The sequence below is a fragment of the Chlorocebus sabaeus genome, chromosome X, assembly GCF_047675955.1.
Source record: "Chlorocebus sabaeus isolate Y175 chromosome X, mChlSab1.0.hap1, whole genome shotgun sequence".
NCBI classification, from domain to species: domain Eukaryota; kingdom Metazoa; phylum Chordata; class Mammalia; order Primates; family Cercopithecidae; genus Chlorocebus; species Chlorocebus sabaeus.
In genome coordinates, this window is record NC_132933.1 from 28,689,146 (window position 1) to 28,708,492 (window position 19,347).

The following is a 19,347-nucleotide window of genomic DNA, read 5'->3' on the forward strand; positions in this document are numbered from 1 at the left end:
CTCTGATCTGCTGCACCACTGATTTCTTACCTGTTCTGCCACCATTGTTTCTAATACACTAGAGAAAAGCAGTTCCTCACAAGCCATATAGGCAGTACTGAAGAAGAATACAAAAGGAGAGAACATAAACCATTTTCCTTTCCCTTCTGTCCCTGAAATGCCAAATACACAATATAAATGAGCTGAAATATTTAGCAGAGGGCAGAGTATGCCATGACAATAGCAGCAGTGTCTCCAAAAGCAAAGTATTGTATAGTAGGACCTAGCTAATTTAGACCAGTTGAGAATAAACTCATCTGAATGTTTGAATACGTTAGTAAGAATTGCATTTTCATTATTCTAAAATACATGGAGTCAGGCACTGTCATGTAATGCAATCTGTCTGGAGGACAATTGTAGTCATATCTGACAAAAACAAACTGGAAATGCTTTAAAACTCCATCAGTGGGGGCTGGTTAAAAAATATATTCTTCCATCTATGCAGCCATTAAAAAAGATGTAGACAGATATATCTCCAATATATTATATTGTTAAACAAAATAAACCAAGTGTAGAACAGTCTGCATCAAAAGCTCCCAAATTTCGTTGAAAATATGTTATCCATATACACGTATACACAAATATGCACACATTTCACTTAATACACATATACAAAGATGTATGCACACACATAAAAAGATATAATGTGTGTATATGCATAAGAGATACAAAAATACTCCTCATTGTTAACTTTGGGGAATAGTACTTGGACAGGGATAGAAAGATAATCACTTTTTATCCTATACATATTTTGTTGTATTTTTGAAAATGTTTACCTTATGCAAGTATTCTTCTTTGTAATAAAAACATGAGATAAAATGTGAAAATGTCTAGGTGGAAAATAAATTGTGCAAAATAGTACAAGTAATATTATATAGCTCTATAAAAATTATAGAGTAGAATATGCAAAAATGGTCCTAAAATGCAGTGGAATTTAAACTGAGTAAATAAAGTGTGGCCAAATAGAGATCCTTTGACTCCTGCTTTAATGAACAGATAAGAATGATTACCAGTTATTGGAATGTAAATGTATGCCTTTAAAGTGCTTTTTAAAAGCTTATCTTAAGAAGCTTAAGCTTTTCCTCTCCAAATTTTAATTTTGAAATTAATTTGTTTTATGTACATTTTTCACTAATAGTACATTTCTAACAAAGCCTGTTGAAATTTTAACAAATTCTAGATTTGTAGAACATTAATGAGGACTTGAAACGTCTTTTTAAAATTAACAATGGATAATTTCTAGTCCCTCCTTTTAAAGTTCACTTTGAAATACTGCATTAAAAATTATCTGTAAGTTGAGAAATGACTCAAGACTGTTCTAATCACTCTTGATAAATCTTTGGATTTATTTATCCTTTTTGAACTCATGGACATATTCTATTTGACTGGTGAATCAAATGCTCACAAAGTTGGGTTGTTGAAAGAGGGCTTTCCCAATTGTATTTTGTGTGCCTTTCTTCCTTTGGCTGCTGGCCTTTTGGCCCTTTCACTGCTCATTAACCCCTTCTTGGCAGTGTGAATAGCTGAAAAAGGTGAAATACAAACTGGTTAATACTGCTACCCCAGCACAAAAATCTGGAAGTAGGGCTGCATGAAAAGCAGAGGTTAATTTTCTCTACTACAACCACATGAATAATCAAAAGTTGGGAGTTACAGAGTTGGAGGATTTGGTTTTAAGATTACTCCTGGGATTATTTTAAAATAGAATTTATGATTGATTTGAATATGAACTCACCAAGTGTAGTGACTTTACTGTGGAACCCTTTCAGAGGCACCTCTTGGGATTTTTTTATTCTGGTACTGATTGTGATCTTAAACCTAAGTATGCAGAGATGCCTGAAATTTAAGTAAGGTAAAAATTTAAAAATTTATTTTTCCATTTGAATTATATGCAAGGTTAGAAAAACTCAATGTAAATTGGTGGTAATTTATTTCACTTGAATCCCTAGGGACTTACATTTCCACATTAATAAGAATACACTGCTTCTTACACAAGGGTAAATATAGTGACTGTGACTCACGCTGAAGGTCATGTTTGGAATCTCATATTTCCTTTGCATCTTAGTTTCAAACATTCTTCTTGGATTCTTTCTAGCGTTTCCAAATCCTATTCATCCTCAGGGTCTAACTCAAGTCTCACCTCTTTGATAAAGTCTTCCTTCACAACTTCTGACTTCCACATATATTGCTCACTGCCTTCTGTGAACTCCTCCAGTTTTTATTGTCTGACATTCACAGCTTTGCAGTTGACTATTTACTGACTTAAGCGTTGGTTGTAAAGGTTGTCTCCCCAATGAAATGTTAAGTTCCTTAAGGATTGCAAATACTATTAATTGTATTGGTATAGAGGTCTTTTGAATTCATTGCAATACCTAACATAGAGTAACTAGTAGGTACTCAAAAATATTGTACTTTTTAGTCCCTTTATGGACTATGCATGAGTTATATTTAAAATTCCTTCTATCTCACTATTGCCACTGCCTCAATTAGTTCCATCCCTTACTATATCATTTTTTTTACAAGGCAGGACGAAATATTGCCACTGATATTGAACTCTAGTTTGGCTTATCTGCTGGCAGCAGGCTTTCCTGTAGGGCATTGTGAACGTTTACAAAGCTAGTATAGCTAATCTGTTACAGAGATATCTTGCCCTTTTGGTCTGATTTATTCTCATTGGGCTGAAATATTCTCTGGGCTACTGTGGAAACCCAGAATTCGACTTTTGCAAGCATCAGTGACCAGGTAGCCGCTTTGTGGAACCAGAGTGATAGCATGTTCTTAAGTGACCCTCCACAGTTAAAGGCCAAAAAATTACTATGGGGAAGTAAGGCCTTTTGGCAAGTGTGTGTGCGTGTGCATGTGTGCATGCATGTGGGTGTGTGTGCCTGGCATCCTCCCTCGCCTTACAATCTCTGTGTACCTTACCAGTCCCACTAGGCTTCATGCCACCTGAGATTCAACACCTTTAAGTCACATTTTTAATATAGCAGATAATAATATATCTTCTTTCTCCAGGATAGGCCATAGAAAATGTTTGTCTCCCTCCTCTCTTGAGGCCTTTAAGGAATTTCTTTCTATCAGCCAGAAAATCAATTTGAGAGACTATGAAAATTGAAAGACTTAGGTGAAATCTTACGTGGTTACTCTGCAGCCATTCCTGCCAAGGAAATAACTCCAGAGGAGTAAGGGAAAATATTTAAGGGTTGCAAGAGTCATCCTACCCTGTTCTTGGGCGTTTTCTGCTGTTTCAGCCTCATGGTTCCTCTCCCTGAAAAGAACAGGTGTGCCTGACAGCAGGTGTGTTTGTTCTACTTTTCCTATGGCAGCTGTCACTCCCCAGGTAACTCCCTTTTCCAGGTGGTGAATTCTTACAACCCATCATCTTCTTTCCTGGCTACCATTACTTTAAAAAAAGGTTTGGCTGTCAACCCTCCCTCCTTTTAGAATCTTTTGAAATGTTATTGTTTTGATTGTCGATTTTTTTTTTTTTTTTTTTTGCTTTTGTGTTTTGGGATGATTTTTTAAGGAAAATATGTCTTCAGATGGATTCTATTTACAATTCAGACAAACTTAACACTTTCCTTTTAAAAGCCTCCATAAAAGTCTGCAGCCTTCTTTGATTTGGATTGAGTTTTGAAGCCTTCTTCTCTGACAGCGTTGGGTTTCTCCATTTTGCATTTTCCAGTAGATCTTGGGGTCTGTCCTCAGTCAAGACACCTGCTGCTGGGACTGCCAGTCACCACATGCTTGGCTTTCATCTTCCCTCGTTTCTATTCATAGCATGCACTTCTCATAACTCTAAAAGACTGTTTGATGCCCCCTCATTGTTTAATATCTACATGATTAAAGCAGCTGAGAGAATTAGCACGTGTCCTAAGCCTAAGGAAAAATCCAGTCTAAAAGAAATTGTATTGCAAGCCCAGATCATTTTTAATAAGCTCTGCTGTGCTCTGTCTCACCTATTCCTCTGTGGGACTCCCTTGGGCATTTTATAGGTATTTGAGGGTTAGCTTTAAAAGGATTCTTTCAGGCATGTATTTGACTCTCAATATAACATTTATCAAGCCCCCACAGTGTGCAGGACCCTTACAGTGGTCCCATGGTAAGGTACAAAAGAAGCAAGCATACCATTTTAACACTTAAGGAATCAAGTTACCAGTCCTTTAGGATGAAGTGAGGGAGAAAAGGTGCACATATATAAAAGATTTGGGTACATTTTAAAGATGTCAGATGTATAGGTGCAACAGGAGTATCAATTTGGTATACAAAGGGGGCATAAAATGAATGTGTAATCACAGTTGGAAAGATATAGTGAGAGCCTCAGAGGAGTGAATGGTGTGAGCTTAAGGGCTTTCATCATGAGTGTCCTCAGGGACTTCAGTAAGGCAACGCGCTGTGCAGAAAAGTTGATATTCTGATAGTGTTATATGACAATAATAGTAACTGCTACTATTTATTCAATTGAATTTTTACTTTGTGTCAATGTAAAAAGAATGGAAGAACTAGGGAGCAATAAAATATAGACTGTAAAAAAATATATTCTTAAAGTGTCAAGTGTATGACCATGGGTCGAAGTTTGGCTAGGGAGGTGGGTGGGCTGTATGCTTGTCTCTGTGTGTCTGTGCATGTCTGTGTGGGGTAGGGGGTGGCAGCAGGGAGGAAGAAGCAAGGTAAAGAGACTTGGAGAGTAGGGCAGAGTCTGGGAAATAGAGGTTATGGTATGAGGTGATAGCAATTAAAGTGGGGAAAGGAGTAAAAGAAAAGAGAGGCTGTGTTCAAAGAAAAGGATTCACAGTTCCAGATCTTGGAATTAAATCCTTTACCTTCTGAATGTATTCTTCTCTGAAACCTTAGACTTATTTTGCTCATTCAGAATAAAATAGAACATTTAGCTTTGAAAATAGAGTTTTTACAGAAAATAAAGTGCTTCTTTAAAATGCTAATTTTTGACTCTCAGAGTATGTCCAATTTTTCCACAAATTTGTAATCCATGGTAATTCTGAGGCATAGCCTATTGGAAATTAGTATGCTGAAGCCATGTCAGAAAACTAAGCAGGTAGAGATTTACAGTTAATTATTGGAGAGACTCACATCATGACATTAGCACATGGTTTAGCTGTATTTTGACAGTGGAAAACCTGGCATAAGAGTCTCCGAGAGCACCAAGTAATATGCCTGAGGTCCCTTTCCTGCAGGTGAATTCTCTAGTGGCAGTCATCGCAATTTATGCCAAAGGCTTATTTTTGTGTAGACATAATCTCTGGTAGAATTTTTGCAGCCTCTGTTGACAGAACTGACAGTGTGTATAGGCCCAGGCTACTAGGCAACACCAGCATCAGTTAGCAGTCAGCAAATATTTATTATGCCTTAACCATATGCCTAGAACCAAGTTAGAAGCAAGGAAGATATATTAGAACAGGCATAAACAATCCCCTCAGACTCTTTACAGGGCTGACATACTTAAAGTAACTAAAATAGTGACAAGGCTAAATTTAATCAAATGCCACATTTGGGGGAGGGTGAGTATTTTAGAATGTTAGAAAAAGGAGAGATCAGTTAGAGCACTAGATTGGAAGAGTCTTCAGAAAAGAATTGGAACTCATCCTGTAACTCATAAGACAGGTCGAATTTAAAGAGTCAGAGTGAGAAAAGGAAGGAAATCTATGCACATTGAGAACAATTCAGAGGAAGGCAAAAAACAAACAAAACATAACAAAACAAAAACACCCTGGTATTTTTATAGTACAACAGGGAGACCAGCTTGATTGACATGGAAGATGTTTGAAATCAATAGAAAATAAGTTAGGTTGGGCCAGAGTATCAATGTATTTTGAAAACCAAGTCAAATGTTTTAAATTCAATACATTAAGAAATGGGAGATGTGTGATGATGAAAGGTGGGAGCATAGCATGGTCATTTAAGGACATTTTAACAAGATTAATATGGTACTTATTTACTAGACAGATTGGAGAGCGTAGAGAAAGGTATACAAATATTACTATAGCTATTGGATAAGCACATATTTAACCTCAATTTCACCCTTCAAAGAAGTCATTCAGGCCATTCCCAACAAAATCCTAGATTCCCGGTTTTTTTTTTTTTTTATGTTTAACATAAAAGTGTTAAAAAGATCTAAGTTCACATCAGATGGGTAATGTGCCAAAGTTGTAACAAGGTTTGAAAGAGGCACATCTCACACATGAATATGAAGACCTATGGAGTCAGATTCCAAGGCTGAAGGGACTATTTGCACTTACATCTTTGGATAAAATCTCTGTGTCTCTAATTAGCTTCAATCTATACAGATGTTCTTTAAGGAATTGCCATTCCTTTTTATTAGACCGAGCTCACAAATTTTTCCATCTAAGTTTGATGTAGTATATTGGAAATGACTATTGTAGGAAAGATGGAATATATGAAAAATATGGAGGTTTTTTAAGAAAAAGAAAAGAAATATGTGTAAGAGGTAAAAATAAGCAAACCAAAATAACTTAGATGGATGAACCCAAACGTAGGTTGTAGCTGAAAATAGAAGGGTAAACAAGTGCCATCCCAAATAAAAACAAACTAAAGTAAGAAAATGGGCAATGCAGAGAAATCAGGACATAAACCAAGTTTCACTTGAATTATATATAAAAATTAAGACAGTTATTTCAGTTTTGATTCATTCGCTTGTGTGTACACTTAGGTTTTCACCTGCCAAACCTTGTACATTAGTATAAAATTGATCATATTTACATCATCATCAAATAGACACTGGTTTGTCAGATTTGAGGGAGGAAAATATTTTTCTTAAAATCATTGGAGATTAAGTCTCAGGAAAGCTACTGCCTCAATGAAAATCTTGTAAATATAATTGGCATTAAGATCTGTTTAATTAAATGACTGGCGTTACAAGGAAAAAGGAAGTCAAGTTTGTCTGTAGGTATTTGTCTTTTGCTTTCCTCAGTTATTTCCCTACAGTGCAATTTATTCCATTTAGACTAGTGGTGGTTCAACACTAGCTGTACCTTAGGATCCCTATGGGAACTTTCAAAAAGTCACTGCCCAGACTCCACCCTAGATTGATCCAAACTTTGGTATTTTCCAGAGCTCCTTGGAGGATTCTAATAGGTATGCTGAGTTGAGAAGCACTATATTAGATTAACACCAGCATCTTTCTCTCTTCCCCCCTCATATAGTCCCTTAAGGCATAACACTTCTTACAAGGGACATATATGATAGAAAGCTCTTGAGGGCAGGTCTTTGGTTTGTTTATTTTTCTATCACTCGGTGGGCTCTGGCCAGTAAAGTTTGTTGTATTAATACCAAGTAGAAGTATAAGAGGTAGCAGGATTAGAGATAGAGCCCAAGACAGGCTACTTTCTATGTACGGGAGAAGGGGAAGAAAAAATCCAGATTGTAAGATACAGCAGTCTTGACTATAGTGGGAAGTCTTCGATAGGTCCCGTGAATATAAAATATCACCTTAGAACTATGGTTTATTGCCAGATCTTTTAGTTATCCATACTGTGACTTTAGGTAAGGCATTTATCACTGGGTGCCTCTGATATCTCTTTAAAATGAGGAAAATAGTTCCAGTCCCATCTACCCCAAAAGATTGATGTGAGATTCAACTAACATTTGCAGTTCTGAGTTCATTTTACAGTATTTTTAAGTATAATGTGCCAGATATATGTAAAACTGTTGTCATTATGATTTACAAAGGCAGTTAATAGTCTTTTTGTCAGAATGAAAAACCTAGAATAATCCATAGAGCAGTACAAGTGCCTTTAGCTACCAAAGTCAGTAGAAGTGTGAGGAAGACTTCCTTTGCAAAGCTATTCAAATACCTCAAAGATTATATTTTCTATAAACCCAAGAGACGAGTATGTCCATGTAGAAAATTGCATAATTTTGACAAACTTTAATAATGCAATGAAAGTAATAGTAGAGAAATAACTTGATGTGAATTCAAGTTCCAGTACAGCATTAACTTGGTTTATGAGCTTGGATAACATATACATATATGTACTTGCATGTGTTTATTCATTAAAGGGAAGGAGTCAATGTACTAAAATTTATTAAAATCATTAATCTATCTATCCAACATGCATTAATTGAACACCTCTTACGTGTCAGGCAGTATTTTTAGTGTTGGGAATACAGCAGTGAAAAAGAAATAGACTCATTGCTTACCATCATGTAAACTTACATTCTAGTAGGAAGTGGAGCATAATATAATTCCAAGTTTGTAGAATTGCTATTGAAAAAAAATAATAATAAAACAGGGTAGGCACATAGACTGGTGGAAAAGAGTAAAAAGAGTGGATGTTTCATAGGTGCCAAGATCTACTGTAGGCACTTCCCACACGTTACTTTTATTTATAAATCTTCACAAGCATACTATGCAACAGGTATTGTTATCTTCATTTTAAGAGAGGGAAATCAAGGCTCAGAGAGTTTTTAAAACTTGCCTAACATTACCTGGTGATTATGTGACAGAGTTAGAATTGCAACTTGCATCTACCTGAGTTGAAATCCCATGTTCTTTCTCCTACATGTGGCCAGCACGTAAGTGACTTAATATATGTTTCCATATTCTTTTCTGTAAAATTCGTTTCTGTTGGGCTTCATCAGAGATTTAATCTGATATCCCATGTACCCTATATGTTTCATAGATACTAACACTTTAAAAATTGAATTAGTTATTAGCATTTAAAAGTAAAAAGCTGCATACAAAACTATTGGTTTCCATCTTGTCTCAAAGTATTGAAAAGTCCAGCAAACTTGGGCCTGCGCTCCCAAAGGGCAGAAAACAGCTGAAGCTGATCCCTCTGAGACAGCATGCACTCTCTGGGTTTCCACAGCCACTACTAATCCATGTTGGCATATCTGAGCCACTTCACTCATTTATGTTATTTACCTGGCCCATGTAAATATTTGAATATGTGACCCACTAGAACAGATACATGCAAAACCCTCTTCCAGTTCCAAAGTTTTGATTCAATGCTGAACATTCGGGCTCAGTTATAAGCTTTGTAACTATTCCTTTGACAACCTTAGTTATACTTACATAAGTTTTCTTCTTTCATTTGTTCTCCACTTTATTTTTTTATGGTTTAACAACCATGCAAACAATAGCCAAAACTGCACACTAATTTCTTTACTTTTTCTATTTTAAAATATGATTCAACACAGCACACATAAACCTATAGATTTTTATTCGTTATGCAGAGAAAAAGTGAAACATGCTAAACATGTTAAAAGTCTCAAGTATGCATATAAACTGTAAATAGCATAATTAACAAGTAATTCATAATGGCAGTTATATTCTGCCAATGTGGAATCATGCAAGCCAGTTTAGAAGTCCATGTTTTAGTTAAGTCCATAACTCACCATAGCCTTTAAAATCCAAGTAATTTATTAACCTAATATAGGTTAGAAGAGAAAACACAGTCATAATATTGAAGTGAATGTACGGAAAGATGCCTCTCATGAAAATCATTCAAAGTATAATTATTCTTAAGCACAACATTATTAAAATGTATTTCTATAATATAAAAGTTTTTATTAGTATTCTGTGATATAAGGTACCCTATGCGGCATTATGTTAAATTCTGTCTCCATATTTATAAGTTTTATAGAGTTTATTTTATAGCAGTAAACAATGGGATCTCTGCTAGACTCAGAGTGAATTACAGTTGCTTAATGGTGTGGGTACAAGTTGCTTTGTCAGCTCACAGGCCCAATTATCTGTTCATGTGGTTGCCCTAGAGCGGCCCTGAGGCACAATAGCCTCTATAGCCAGGATATCTAGCTGGTATGGTGGTTCATACACTGTTAGTACTTGTTTGATTTCATGCAGTTTGAGTAGGAGCCCACTTAGATAGTGCACAGTGAAGTATGGCATGAAGAAGACTCCTTCCTCGTCCAGCCACAAATGCTTTCCTGTATAGCCTGCCACAATGCCTGAAATTTCCAGCCTCAAAGAGTCATTTCTTTGGTTAAATTATCATCCCCATCTGGAAAACAAAACCACTTCAAAAAGGTTAATCCATTGTCCCACATATTAATAGTGTTGGCTTCATTAACAGTATGAAATCATTCATTGGTTTGCATAACAAAATGGCATGGTCCCTGGGAGAACAGGTAACACAGAGCAGGTAACTCTTAAGAAAGGAGATAGGAAGTTTGGTCTAAATATAAGATATTTGCCAGGAAGGTCATGCCTAGCACAAAGCTCTGTGGTAGAGAGCCTTGAACTGTACATACTTGGTTGGGGGCAGAGTGTTAGAGATAAAGGAAAGAAATATTGGAAAAGAGAAGGTGAAAGTGAAATAAGGTTAAATTTGACATAGTTCCTGCCACCCTCTTTCTAGGTCTAATCCTCATGTTATCTGTTGTTTATAAATTTAAAAGACAATTAGACTTCAGATAGTATGAATGCTTGAGGAATGGGGCATTATAACTGAAAGATTTGTTAGTTTAGATGGAAATGTATTATAATGCCACAATAAACATACGTGTGCATGTGTCTTCATAGCAGCATGATTTATAATCCTTTGGGTATATACCCAGTAATGGGATGGCTGGGTCAAATGGTATTTCTAGTTCTAGATCCTTGAGGAATCACCACACTGTCTTCCACAATGGTTGAACTAGTTTACAGTCCCACCAACAGTGTAAAAGTGTTCCTGTTTCTCCACGTCCTCTCCAGCACCTGTTGTTTCCTGACTTTTTAATGATTGCCATTCTAACTGGTGTGAGATGGTATCTCACTGTGGTTTTGATTTGCATTTCTCTGATGACCAGTGATGATGAGCATTTTTTCATGTGTCTGTTGGCTGCATAAATCTCTTCTTTTGAGAAGTGTCTGTTCATATCCTTTGCCCAGTTTTTGATGGGGTTGTTTGATCTTTTCTTGTAAATTTGTTTAAGTTCCTTGTAGATTCTGGATATTAGTCCTTTGTCATATGGGTAGATTGCAAAAATTTTCTCCCATTCTGTAGGTTGCCTACCATCACTCTGATGGTAGTTTCTTTTACTATGCAGAAACTCAATAGCAAAGACTTGAAACCAACCCAAATGCCCATCAATGATAGACTGGATTAAGAAAATGTGGCACATATACACCATGGAATATTATAAAGCCATAAAAAAGGATGAGTTGATGTCCTTTGTAGGGACATGGATGCAGCTGGAAACCATCATTCTCAGCAAACTATCACAAGGACAGAAAACCAAACACTGCATGTTCTCACTCATAGGTGGGAACTGAACAATGAGATCACTTGGACACAGGGTGGGGATCATCACACACTGGGGCCTGTCGTGGGGTGGGGGGAGGGGGGAGGGATAGCATTAGGAGATATACCTAATGTAAATGACAAGTTAATGGGTGTAGCACACCATCATGGCACATGTATACATATGTAACAAACCTGCATATTGTGCACATATACCCTAGAACTTCAAGTATAATAATAAATAATAATAAAGAAAAGTAAAAAAAAATAAAAAAAGATGTATAAGAAAGAAAAGAAATGTATTATAAAATAAAAGTACCAGTCAATTTGCAGATTGCCAAGAAGGAGTTGATAAGGGACAAAAAGTCAATTCGAAAATTAAATAAGGAAATGGAAAGAAGAACAAACAATGTAAGAATGTTAATTCATCTAATTTTTGAATTGACTTTTCCCCATTATCCATCCACTGTTCACAGTAATTTGGAAACAAACTGTTATTTACATTTTATAATATTGCATTAGTTTTCTATTGCCACTATAACAACTTACCATAAACTTAGTGGCTTAAAACAACACAAATGTGTTATCTTACAGTTCTGGATAGTCAGAGTATGAAATGAGTCTCACCAGGCTAAAATCAAGATATCAGCAAGGCTATATTCCTTTCTGAAAGCTCTAGGAGAAAACCTGTTTTTCTTGCATTTTCCAGCTTCTAGAGGCTGCTCATATTCTTTGGCTCACGATCTCTTCCTCCATCTTCAAAGCCAGTGATTTCATGTCTGTTTGATCCATCTTCCCCATCATATATTCTCTGACTCTTCTGCCTCACTCGTCTACTTTTAAGGACCCTTGTGAGTACATTGGGTATACTTAGATAATCCAGAATAGTCTCCCTATCTTAATGTCAACGGATTATTAACTTTAATTCCATCTGCAATCTTCATTTCCCTTTGCCATGTAACCTAACATATTTATATGTTGTGGGCATTAGAATATGGATGTCTTTAGGCATTATTCTGCCTACCACAAAGACAATAAACATACAATGTTATACTATGATTAAGACATTGTGTTTGTTACAATAATGGAAATGGGTTGACAAATTTTATTTCCAGACAAAACCACTCAGATTTATACATTTTAGCTAAGTACATATATAAGTGACAAACATTAAACAAAATGATGAAACTGTTTCAAAATAAAGGAATAGATGAAGATATGCCAGGGAATTTTCAATAAACAGAGAATAGGGTGAGGATGTCTGTATCAGATTAAGTGGAATTTAAGGCCAAAAGCATTAAAATAGAACCTAGAGGAATTCATTCCATAAACAAATATTTATTAGATGTAACTGTATGGAATGATATGTGAAGCATTTGATAAAAACTGCAGTTACAGTTGTGAAATACAGATTTACTAGAATTTGAAAAGTAAGTAGGCAAAAAATAATACCAAGGATTTGAATAATCTAATTATGAAGCTTGACCTAATATTTTGTCAAATAAATAGAACTAGATACTCTAATGCCAAAAACAAAACCACATTTGTATCTTATGCCCCTGGACCATCTACAAAATTTATCATGTACTTTGCCGCAAGGAAAACCTTAATAAATTCTCAAGCGGAAATCTGACAGATAACATTCTCTGACAAGAATTCTGTAAAGCTAGAAATCAACAATTCAAAGAACAGAAAAAGTAGACAGGAAAAAAACTTAGAAGAACGATAAAATACTTTATGTAAGTAATTTTTGGATCAAAGAGAAAATCAAAAGAGAATTTTAAAATTATTTTTAAATAAACAAAAATGCTATTACTTCCTAAATAATCTAGGGACGTGGCTAAAAACATGATAGCTTCAAGCATAAAATATATGTGGGATTTTCAAGACTTTGCATGAAATATACATTTAAATAAAATTTATTATTTATTTCTTTAAATTCAGTTAAATTTAAATTTCCTTAAAGGAAAATTTATAGCATTAACTGAATTTAAAGAAATATTGAAAAAAATCTTTCAACTCAGGAACAGAAAAAGAATATATACATATATATTTCACATAAAAGTATCTGTACAAAAGTAATAAAAATATAAGCTAAAATAATTACAAAATTTCAATGTGCAATTACAAAGCCAAAAGCTGGTCTGCGAAAATATGTATAAAAGAGGCATACTTTGTTCTACACTGAAACATACACTGATACACTTCCTAAATCTCAAGGATAAAGAGAAAATCTTTCAGGCTTTTTGGCAGAAAAACGGAATCATCTACAAAGAAAAAAATGGTTTTCTCATCTATATCATGGAAGCTAGAAGACAGTGGAATAGCATCTAGAAATTTCTAAGAGAAAAAGACTGCAAACCAAGTAACTTACTATCCAGTCAAGGTATCATTCATCCACTTGGGTCAGAGAAAGATGTTTGAGGACATGTAAGAATTCAAAAAATATATAACTTTCATACACTAGTGAAAAAATATTTGAGAAAGAACTCAAACTAAATAATAAACGAATCAGAATGGAGACCTCAAGATGAGAGAAGAAACAATGATGGGCAATGAACCTGGCTCTCTGGAAAAGTGATTAAATCTAAATGGAAAGGCAGATTGACTTAAATATCTAAAATAGTATTTCAACATGTAATCAATATAAAAAGTATTAATGAGATACTTTGCATTTTTCTTTTGTGCCAAGTCTTAAAAATCCCACATGTATTTTGTACTTGCAGTAGATCTCAGTTCAGACTAGCCACATTTCAAGTGTTCAGTAGTCACATGTGACTAGTGGCTACCATATTGGACAGCACAAGCGTCTAGCTAAATATACTAAACTGTCCCAACAAAACACAGGAGTGGGAGTGAGAAGGAGGGAGGAAGTAACAAGACCCAGAAGATCTCATGGGGTTAGGAAGAGAAGTGAGAAGGATTATAAAAGTGACATTGTAGGGTTAACAATGACAACAAAAGGAAGCAACTTGTATGTCCAGCAATAGGGCACTAGTTAAATAATTAATGGTACATTTATAACATATAACATTTAATATTTTCAGATATTGAAAGAATGAGTTAGAAGCATATTCTATCTTAAAGAAACATGCATGTTATATTGTTATATAAAACAAACAAGTGTAGTATAATACATAAAACACCCAATTTTCATAAAAATAAATGGAAAGATTTTTTTATGTGTGTCTGTTTGTATATATTTTTATGAGTCTAGAGAAAGGTATGGAAAGACCGTCACTCTACAGTGAGTATCAGTTGCCTTGTGACAAGATTGGAGAAGTTAGATAGGGAGTTATTTATTAATTTTGTCTTTATGAACAACTGTACTATTTTAATTGTAATAATGAGAATTTGGGGGGTAATTTCTAAAACATCTTATGCAGTATAAATAAGAATGATAAAGAGTAATAAACAGCAGTAGCTCTTGATGTGTGGAAGGGACTTGATCTCTCTTGATGGAGTCGGACAAAGCCTGAGTTGATAGCATTATTTGGTCATTAATAGAGGGGCGTGAGATTAAGGGAAACTAGAGGTAAGGTCTTTAGAAAAAAAAAAAAAAAGTCTTGTTGTATAAAGGGCCTTCCTAAGTGAAGCATGAAACCCAGAACTCATAAAGGAAAAACAAAATGACAGATTTGATAACATAAAAATTGAATGCCCATAAACAACAGTAAGGGGTGGGGGGAAGCAATAGGTTGGGAGATAATATTTGGTACATACAAAATGCAATGTATATGGATAGCACATTCCATATAAAAATGAAACAATTACACAATATCAATAAACATATGAAATAATGTTCAAATTAATAGAATGTAAATATAAATATATGTAAATAAAAATGAAATAACTTTTTTCCACCCAGTTTGGCAAAAGGAAAAAGAAAATGATTCAAAATATTTACTGTAAGGGTATGAGGAAGCTGGCACTGTGGGTGGAAATATGAATTAGAACAATTTTTTTGTGAGAATCTAAGAAAATTCAAAAAACACATGTGTTGTGACCCAGCAGTCAGACTTTCAGGAATTTCTCTTACAGAAAGAATAGAGCAAGAGTGCAGAAAGGTGTATACACAAGGATGGCCATTGAACATTGCTTATAATAGTAAATAGTTGGAAACAAGCTAAATGTGTGGTTCTGGTGAAATAAATTATGGTAGCCTCAGACAAAGAAATTCCTTGCAAATATGAAAAAAAATTAAGTAGATCTACATATTCTAACATAAGAAAGATATCGATGGCATTGAGAGGAAAATTGCAAAACATTACATATAACGTGATCTCAGTCTTGTAAAAACACAAAAACATGTTTGTGCTTACATGTTTATGTATGTATGTGTTTTCTGCATTTTTCAAACAACAAATATAATGAAAATATAGTAGTAACCTTTCAGTCAGCATGATGTTTAGGGAATGAGGAATTTTCATTAATCTGTATTTTTTTTGTTGATTCAGAATTAATCATGTATTTTTAAATTCCCATCTTTGATTGTTGAAAATCTTTCTAAAATGACTCCTTTTCTATCCCAGTGTGATATCACAATCTGCCAAGAACCTACATGGCCATTGTTAACCATTTTTGAACCTTCATTCTATGACTGATGATCTTTAGTGACTTATGTTCATTATTTTTAGTATCGGTTCTTTTTGCCTGGAGCCCTAATAATAATGACAATTGCTACATTTATAGAGCCAGGATTCAAACCCAGTTCTCTGATGCCGAGTTCTTTTCAGTACAGAAAAACCCCTGGTAGCTACCCTCATTGATTAAATCCCTGCAATGATGCATTTGTTTTTCATTCACTTTTATTTTCTTACAGTAGAAAGCTAGAGGGAAAAAAAATCATTTGGTTGAAATTTTTGGCTTGAGTTTCAATAATTAAAGTTTTATGTATTCACCATGTAGCTTAAGAAATAGAGCATTGCTAATACCTTTTTGCCTCTGCTGTGTGATCCTTTCAGATCCCAACCCTCTTCCATCACTTCCCTACTAGATGACCATCATCCTGAAATGTGTTTATCATTCCCTTGCTTTTCTTTATAGTTTTGCCATGTATGTATGCATCCCTAAAAATATGTCTTTCGGTTTCACATGTTTACAAATTTCTTAAATAAAATCATACTGTTTTTCTATGAATTGCTTTTTGTGCTCAGTGTTACATTAGTGACATGCATCCATGTTAATGTACATAGCTCATTTATTTTCAAGGTTATATAATATTCTATTGTGTGACTGAACCGTAATTTATGTATCCTGTAATCTTTTTTGTAGACTATCATGGCACAGCTTTCAATTGATGGTAATATCACAGATATCACAATCTGCCAAGAATCTACATGGCCATTGTTATCTGTCTGTTCAGTGTTGTAGCGAAATAGACAAACCAAAGTACCACTATAAGGCATTCAACGAGTATCAAATAAAAGTTTGAATAGGGCACTGTGAGACTATGGAGAGGGCCAGGTTAACCTTGGCTAAAGCAAGGCTTAGAAAAGAGATAATTTGAAGTGAACCTTGAAAAACTGTTGCAACTTCAAAGAGGTAGATATGGGGAAGTATGGCTTTCTATGCAAAGAATCACTGGAGCAGCAAAATGGGAACACAGGACAATGTTCAGACAAGGTTTAGCATAGATGTGGCTGGAGTGTAGGTACCTGAAGGTCTGGCTTACCCAGTCTGAATGGGAACAGATTTGCAATCAAATCCTAGCTCCATTTTTTTAAAAATTGCCAATATTACTTAACATGGCAGGTTACTTGACTTGACCTTGCTCTCTTATCTGTAAAGTGAATAATGCCTACCTCTCTGAGTCATTGCAATGAATGTATCTTTAAGTAGGAAATATATGGATAGGTCTTCGCACAGTGTCTGGCACAAAGTAGGCCCTTTCTGAATGTCAGTTCCCTTCTCTTATTTAACATTGACTTGAATAAGGCCTCTTTCACATTTTTTTTATCTTAAGGAATTGAATAGGTAGGGCAACGGATAGTGTTTTTTTTTTTATTGTAATTTCTCTTCAGGCTCAGAGCCTCACCATGACATTTCTTTGCTTCTGTTAGAAAACTGGTTACTATCTGGCCCAAATTTTCAGCATTGGCTGGGCACGATGGCTCATGCCTGTCATCCCAACACTTTGGGAGGCCAAGGCAGGTGGATCACCTGAGGTCAGGAGTTCAATACCAGCCTGGCCAGCATGGTGAAACCCCATCTCTATTACAAATACAAAAATTAGCCGGATGCGGTGGCACACGCCTGTAGTCCCAGCTACTCTGGAGGCTGAGGCTGGAGAATCGCTTGAACCTGGGAGGCAGAGGTTGCAGTGAGCCAAGATCATGCCATTGCACTCTAGCCTGGTCAACAGAGCCAAACATCATCTCAAAAAAAAAAAAAAAATCAGTATCTTCTTTGTGTTGTCTCCTTCTAATTTCTACTTGCAAATATTAATTCCTGTACTCCAGGGATAGCCCGAGCTAGGATATGAAGCTCAGGCCAGGGACTCTGGGTAGAAAAAGGAAGAATGTAGAGAAGGTTTCTGTTTGTTTAACCTGAGCTAAGAAATCAGCATCAAAAACAGAGCTTGAAATTGAGTCCACATCTTATGAGCTAGGTGTTCCCTTTCTATTTCATTTCTAGGGACAAAGCTGATGTCAGAGCGTAGAGAATTCTAAGCCTATAGATTACCTGGCTATCATGGAAGAGTGATGAGCAAATAATAGTCAAGTGGCTTTATTTCACTTGATAAAGGTGAGAAAAGCAAATAAGCCAGTGAATGTACTAGGATGCAGCAGAAAGTTGCATAGAAAATGAATGAATTAGACAGGGGTGTCCAGAGTCAAATTATATCAGGAGGCAGCAAAAAGGGGAATGACCAGCTGGCAGAGCAAGCACATAAACAGGGCATATTGGAGTTGAAGAGATGAGAAGATTAAAAATCTATAGGAGGAATTTATCACAATTCAATTCAGTTCAATAGATAATTATCAAGGACTAATCGTGAACCAGGCTTTCTTTGGTCCTGGGGATGTGGAGGTGATATAGTAAAGGACAGTGTAAAATCCAAGTCAAAAAATGAGTACCAGGAAGTCAGTGTGGGGTTAAGGAATGAGCTACAAACATTCATTAGCAGAGACCTGATCATGCAGATACTTTCCTAATTCATCTCCAGGCCACCACTTCTGATATTTGTGTTAGTCAGAACTCTGACAGTGAATGATGGTAGCACAACTCCAACTAGCTTAAGAAAGAAAAAAAAAAAAAAAAAAAAAAAAAAAAAGGTTTTTTTTTGGCTCAAGTAACCAAACAACAAGGTGGAACATGGTCTTAGCAAAAACTGGAACACAGGTTGGAGTCATGGACTGGAAAACTGTCAAGACTTCCTCTTATGCCTACCTCTCTCTGCAGGCCAGGTTTATTATATACAAGATGGACAGCTGGCTACTGCTGACTGCTCCAGGCTGTCAACCTTATAGCCTAGCTAACTAAAAGGAAAGGGATCCTCTTCTGCCTGCTTTTAGTAAACATTTAAAAAATTAAGAAAACCTGAAAATGAACCTGGATTGACCTAGCTTATTTCCCATATCAATATCTGGACTAATAAGTGGGGACAGGTAGGAGGTGTCTTGGTCCATTCTTAGTTTGTTTTATGCTGCTACAAAAGAATACCATAGACTGGATAATTTATAACGAGCAGAAATTTATTGACTCACAGTTCTGGAGGCTAGGGAGTCCAGTGGCTAGTGCTGTCTTTTTGTATCATCACATGGCAGAAGGGCAAAGATAAGGAGTGGAGAGGTGGAGAGGTAGAGAAAGAGAGAGAGAGAGAGAGAGAGAGAGAGAGAGAGAGAGAGAGAGAGAGAAAGGGGGTGAACTCACCATTTTATAATTGTTCCTGCGGTAACAAACTATTAACCCATTCCCACAATAATGGCATTAATCCAGTCATGAGGGTGAAGCCCTCATCATGACCCAATCACTTTTTAAAGGTCCTACTTTTTAATACCGTTACAATGGCAATTAAATTTCAACATGGAAACTGCCTGTAATCACAGCACTTTAGGAGGCCCAGGCAGGAGGATAA

General features: G+C 35.7%; 1 protein-coding gene and 1 pseudogene across 1 annotated transcript in view; one reads left to right on the plus strand and one right to left on the minus strand.

Annotated features, from left to right (window-relative positions):
* Window positions 1-19,347, plus strand: part of LOC140710693 (teneurin-1-like) — a 337,413-nt gene that overhangs the window by 295,227 nt on the left and 22,839 nt on the right. The window lies entirely within an intron of this gene.
* LOC119621026 (small nucleolar RNA U13) lies at window positions 6,181-6,275 on the minus strand (annotated as a pseudogene).